The sequence below is a fragment of the Tamandua tetradactyla genome, chromosome 3, assembly GCF_023851605.1.
Source record: "Tamandua tetradactyla isolate mTamTet1 chromosome 3, mTamTet1.pri, whole genome shotgun sequence".
NCBI lineage: Eukaryota > Metazoa > Chordata > Mammalia > Pilosa > Myrmecophagidae > Tamandua > Tamandua tetradactyla.
In genome coordinates, this window is record NC_135329.1 from 20,143,073 (window position 1) to 20,148,954 (window position 5,882).

General features: G+C 38.4%; 1 pseudogene; it reads right to left on the reverse strand.

Moving 5' to 3' along the window:
• Positions 1-1,046: 1,046 nt before the first annotated feature.
• Positions 1,047-4,035, reverse strand: LOC143675508 (large ribosomal subunit protein eL6 pseudogene; annotated as a pseudogene).
• Between the last annotated feature and the right edge of the window lie 1,847 nt (positions 4,036-5,882).

Genomic DNA, 5,882 nt, shown 5'->3' on the forward strand with positions numbered 1-5,882 from the left:
GTTAGGGGCATTCACCACCTTGCTGTTTGGTCTTGTAAGTCATACCTTTTTCAGCTCTCAGTTCTACTTTCAATGCCTATTTTCATTTTTGTGTATTTTCTTTGGTACTATACCCTTTTGAGTTCCTTCTCATTTCCTTCTGCATATATTTTCATATGTTTTCTTTGTGATTACCATGGGTTTAGATTTAACATCCTTTGTCTTTAAAATCCATACTTGACTTCATACCAATTTAACGTCAGTAGCATACATATACACTGTTTCTAACATCCTTGTTCCTGTAAAAAGGGATTTTATAAAGCTTAACAGTAGCTAATTTTTCCTGCTTAATTTCACTATTTACATATATTTTAGCTTCTGAAATATCCAGCAAAAGCATTTGTGTCATTTTATATTCATGGCTATGCATTTGGTGTGAGTTAAGAATTATAAAGAAAAGAATTATGGGCCCCATCAGGTTGAAAGTAAACAATCCGAGACTTTCCTAGGGCGGTTATCTGTTTCTCGCCCTTCCCCCCCATGACTCCTTGCGCCTAAATCACTTGTTGTAAAACTGCGGCTATCTGCAATAGCCACTCCCATGACTCATGCTCAAGAAATGCTCGCTGTAAAACTGTTAAAAGTGCTTGTTGTAAAACTGCTCTTATCTGCTTTTTGCAAAACAGCACCTGTGACCCATGCTCGACCCCCACCCCCCCCATCTTACCCCTTTTAAAAAACTTTTACAAGCTCAGGCGGAGGGCTCTCTGTTCCTGCGTGTTCAGCGAGCCCCACACATGTGTGGAAAATAAACCCCTTGCGTGTTGCATGAGAGAACGTCTCTTGGAGTCCTCCTTTGCGTGGCAAAATTCTCAAATTCTTACAGTTCCCACCACTACCTTTTTGTTATAGTTATTACAAATTATATCTTTCTACATTGTATGTTCGAAGCCATAGATTTACAATCACCTTTTATGCATTTACATGTTAGAATCTGTAAGAATTAAAAAGCAGAGTCATATAAAAAAATACATACTGGCTTTCATAGTTACCATATGGTTACCTTTAGCTTTACCAGAAACCTTGATATCTTTATGCCACTTTGATCTACTGACTAGTGCCTTTCTTTTCAGTCTGAGGAACTCTCTTTCCCACTGATTGTAGGACAAGCCTAGGGGTGGTGAATTCCCCCAGCTTTTGCTTATCTACAAATGTCTGCTTTTTTCTGTCTCATTTTTGAAAGACAGATTCACCAGATATAAAATTCTTGCTTGGCAATTGTTTTCTTTCAGAGCTTTAAATATTTCATCCCACTGCTTCCTTGCTGCTATAGATTCTGATAAGAAATCAACACTTTGTTTTTGGGGGGCTCCTTTGTACATACCACATCGCTGTTTGCTTGCATGTTTCGGAACTCTCTCCTTGTTCTTGGAATTCCACAGTTTGACTACCATGTGTCTAGGCCTTGTTCTTTTGAATTTCTCCTCTTTTGTGTTCGTTAGGTGTTTTAGTTTGCTAAAGCTGCATCAGAGATGACCAATTTTAATAAGGGGATTTATAGTTCTTCAGAGGAAAGGCAGCTAGCTTTCATCTGAGTTTCTCTGTCACATGGGAAGGCGTATGACAATGTCTGCTGGCCTTCTCTCCTGGCTTCTGGGTTCCAATGGCTTTCCCTGGGTGATTCCTTTCTGCATCTCCAAACGTCTTGGCTGAGCTGTGAGTACTGAGATGAAGTATGCTGAGTAGCTGAGCTCTCTTCTGACCTCTCTAAGTCTCCAGTGAATTAAATTAAACATCATTCATTGTGGAAAGCAGTCCCCTTAGCTGACCACAGATGTAATCAGCCATAGATGAATTTCATATAATGATGATTTAAATCCACAGAAACAGAACGGGGCATCATCACTTGGCTAAGTTGACACTTGAACCTAACTGCCACATTAGGCTTTGTGAATATGCATAATCATTACATTGGAGAAGCTTTCTGCCACTATATATCTTTGAATATTCCCTCTGCCCCTTTCTCTCTTTCTTCTTCTTCTGTGACTCCCGTAATGCACTTGATGGGGTCCCACAGCTCTATTAGCCTATAATTCTTTCCTTAAACATATCAGTTATTTAATTAGGTTCTTTGCAAGTTTAGAACAACAATGTGTGAGGATAAACTCCATTTGTGAGAGAGAACACAGAATTCAAGTAGCCTTGGGCTGAGGAACAACTTTGATTTTTGGCATAAGTTGTGAGTCTGATCAACTTTGTGCTGCTCTGTAAGCTCGTATTTCTCTTTCTCTGTGTTGAAGATCTCACCTTCCTGGTGTCTGAGCTTACGTAGCTTTTTCTTTTTGAAGAAAGCATCACTGAGATGCTTTGGAATTTTTCACACCACTTTTGTCAGTTTTGGTGGAGGTGGCAAGGACAAGTTTTTGGTGTGTCCCATGCAGAGGAACTCGACTGAGAACCAGGGGTCCAGGTACAATGGCAAGCTACCCCTTTGCTGCTTCAGGAAAACCACTCTCTTGCCCCTGTGGCAACCAGTGAAGATGATCAAAACAGTCCTGGGAGTGATGTTAGATTGCAGCTTTCTCACGTGATGACTGGAGGGTTTTTTGCTAAGGTTCAACAGCTTCCAAGACACATCTTAAGTAGAATAATATCTAGGTATTTTATGAAGTTTAACCCCTATGGGACCTCCATTTTTGTCACCACCAATGGGTTTTGAACAGTAACAACAACCTTCTTCTTTTTCTTTTCAATCCTGGATTTAACTGCTGATTACTTCCTCTTGTACACGGCCTTTCTGGAATACATTGCACATTGGGAATATCGGTCAATTTCTCTGACGAGGACCGAGTTCTGGCTGCAGCAAGGCTTCCCTGTCTTGGCCTTTTTGGTCTTGAGGCTACCCTTCTTAATCTTGCCACTGGCATCAGCCTTCTTGGTTTCAGGTTTCTTCTCAATAGTAGCTGGCTTCTCAACCTTTTCACCGCACTGCACCAGGGACAGCTTCGAGGAGGGGCCAGCAAGGGTGCTGCAAGCTACTCCCACTGCTTTTACAGCTGCATTTTCTTGATTCGACACCTGCCCAGTTACTGCAACCCTTTAACTGTTTCCAGAGCTTTGGGGAAGATGCCTTTGCTGGTTTTTGCTAGCTGTTCAAAAATTCTGTGGGGGAGCAGCATGCTGGAGTGTCTTATGCCATCATCTTGGTGGAACAGGGGTGGCCACCTTCTCTCACCTGAGATATCTGAGAAAAATTTTGAAATTTTTGTTTATCATTTATGCACATTTTATATTTTTCTTATTTATACATATATGCATCAAAACCAGTATATGCCATTGTAGATATATTGTATATATGAATGGGATCATATGGTGTACATTGTTCTGGAACTTCCCTTTGTCACTTAATATTGATGACTTTCTTTTTTCCATATTCTTTTCTAATTCAAGATAAAATTCTGTTGTTTCTACCTTTAAGATAAATTCAGAATTCATCTAATTCTCTGTATAATGTCTCAAATTACCTTCCACCTGCAGTGTATATGGTGCCAATTTCAATACACATAATCATACTAAATATGTTCAGATTCTATTTATTTTTATCCATGCAAAAGGTGAAAAAATAGTTATCGCCTTGTTTAAATTTTCATTTCTTTAATTTTGACAGCATTTGCACACTTTCCATATACTAACCATTTTCTATTGTGTATTAACCATTTATATTCCTTACTCATTTCAAAATTATTTGGGAAAAATCAATATTCGCTTACTAACTCTTATAAAATACCATTTTCTATAAAGTATACTAATCCACGGAAACATGTTGCAAAATTTTTATTGATTTGCTATTTCCGCTTCATCTATTCTTATTTACCTTTCTTTTTTAAAGCATGAAAATCTTTTATTTTTATGTAGTCACATATATCGGTCTTTCCCTCCACACTTTCTCTCTTTGATTACATAGGTAGAAAGTGCATTGCCTTCCTGATATTGCATAAATATTCACTTATATTTACTTATAAGTCTGACCTGATGATTCTCACACTTAAATGTCATTATGATCCTTAAAAGGTCTTTTTTTTTTTTTTTTAAATACAGATTCCCATGAGTAATAGATCAAATTCTATACCCCAGTTTGGACAAGTTCCTTGTCTCAGTCTGCATTCTCGTGAATGTGGACCAATTATAAACAAGATCTCTTCGAATGTTACTTCAGTTAAGTTGTGACCTGACAATCAGGTTGGGTATGACTCCAGATTACTGGAGTCCTTTATAAGTAGAGTGAAGGCAAAGTGAGGTCCTGAAATGCATGGCAACATGGATGAACCTAGAGGATGTAATGCTGAGTAAGGTAAGTCAGACACAAAAGGATAGATATAGTATGATTTCTCTAGTATGGCTCTGGTAAAGTAAATGAACTCCAATCATATGGCCCAGGAAGAAAATCTATGCTCATATAGAAATGAACTGAAAGTTTCATCTCTGCACCTGAGTGTGCTAATGACTTCACAAAATGGCTTCCACATATTTCACATTTTTTAACATGAACCACGCATAATAGAGATTCTATTAAATAAATAATTAGTTAATTAAAATAGACACATACAAATACAAAGAAATTTGTAGTTAGATAGACCAACACATGCACATACAGATACATTGAAAGACCTAGAAAAAATAACTGGCATAACACTTGGCTATGTCAATCATATTTCATGAAATCTGTAGATTATAGGACATACTGTTATTTTATGTGCTACCATGAAAGAAAACCAATGCCAAGTTAAAAAAAAAAAAAAAAGTAGAGTGAAGGCAGATGGAGAAAGAAAGCCATAGGGGAAGAAATTGGAAGTAAACTCAACCTGGAGAGAAAGGAAAAGACATCACCACATGCACTGCCATGCAAGGGAAAAGCCAAGGACTAAGGATCACCAGCAACCAGCCCCAGTACACCCCAGTCTTTAGGGAGAGGGCATGAACTTGCTGACACCTCAATTTTTCACTTCTCCTAGCTTCAAAACCATGAGCCAGAAAATTCCCATTGTTTAAGTCAATGCATTGTATACTATTTGTTTAAAGAGATAAAAAAATAAACAACCAAACAACACCCAAGCCAACTTACTCATAATGTCTTAGGATAGGGCCTTGGCATGTAAGTTTTGATAAAGTTGTCCAGTTAACTTAAAAAATTAAACTCCCTATAAAATAATAGTTAATAAAAGTCAACATTTATTTTGGCTTTCCAAGAATATATTAAACCCTAAGAAGTCTTAAAAAACAGATATAATAAATGCTCAATAGTGTGGAAAAGATGACAATCTTTGCCCTCATGGAACTTATTATCAAGAGGATGAGATTGTATAATCTCATCAAATGAGTATACAAATACATAAAACCTTACAAGTATGATAAGGGATCTTGGAATGAGAGGCTTAGGTTGCCAGGAGAGTCAAAATCAAGAGCCCTGGCCTAGTTTGGGGAGGGGGCACAGAGAATTCCCCTCTGGGAAATGGTGTTAGAGATGAGGTTGCAAGTTGGAACAGTACTGAGTATGTTCATTGGGGAGTCTTTCTTGCAGAGGGAGCAGCACGTGTAAAGTCCTGTGATGGATGAAATAGCCCAAACCAGAATGGAAAGGGGAATTGTGGCTGCTATGAGCTTGGAGGAGGGACAGTTTGGAACCAGAGTCACTGAAACAGGGAGAGAAAAAAATCATGCTTGACCTCAGAGGCAGGAAAAGTATTTTGCTTTTTGTGTCAGGGCAATGGGAAGCTTTTGAAAGTTTTGAGCTGGAAATGGGGGGTTGACATGCCTATAGCTTTGATTTGAAAAAGCCAGACAATCAAGTGCCCACCTCTGCTCCCTCTGACATTTCAGTATGCTCAGTACCTATGAAATTGGAG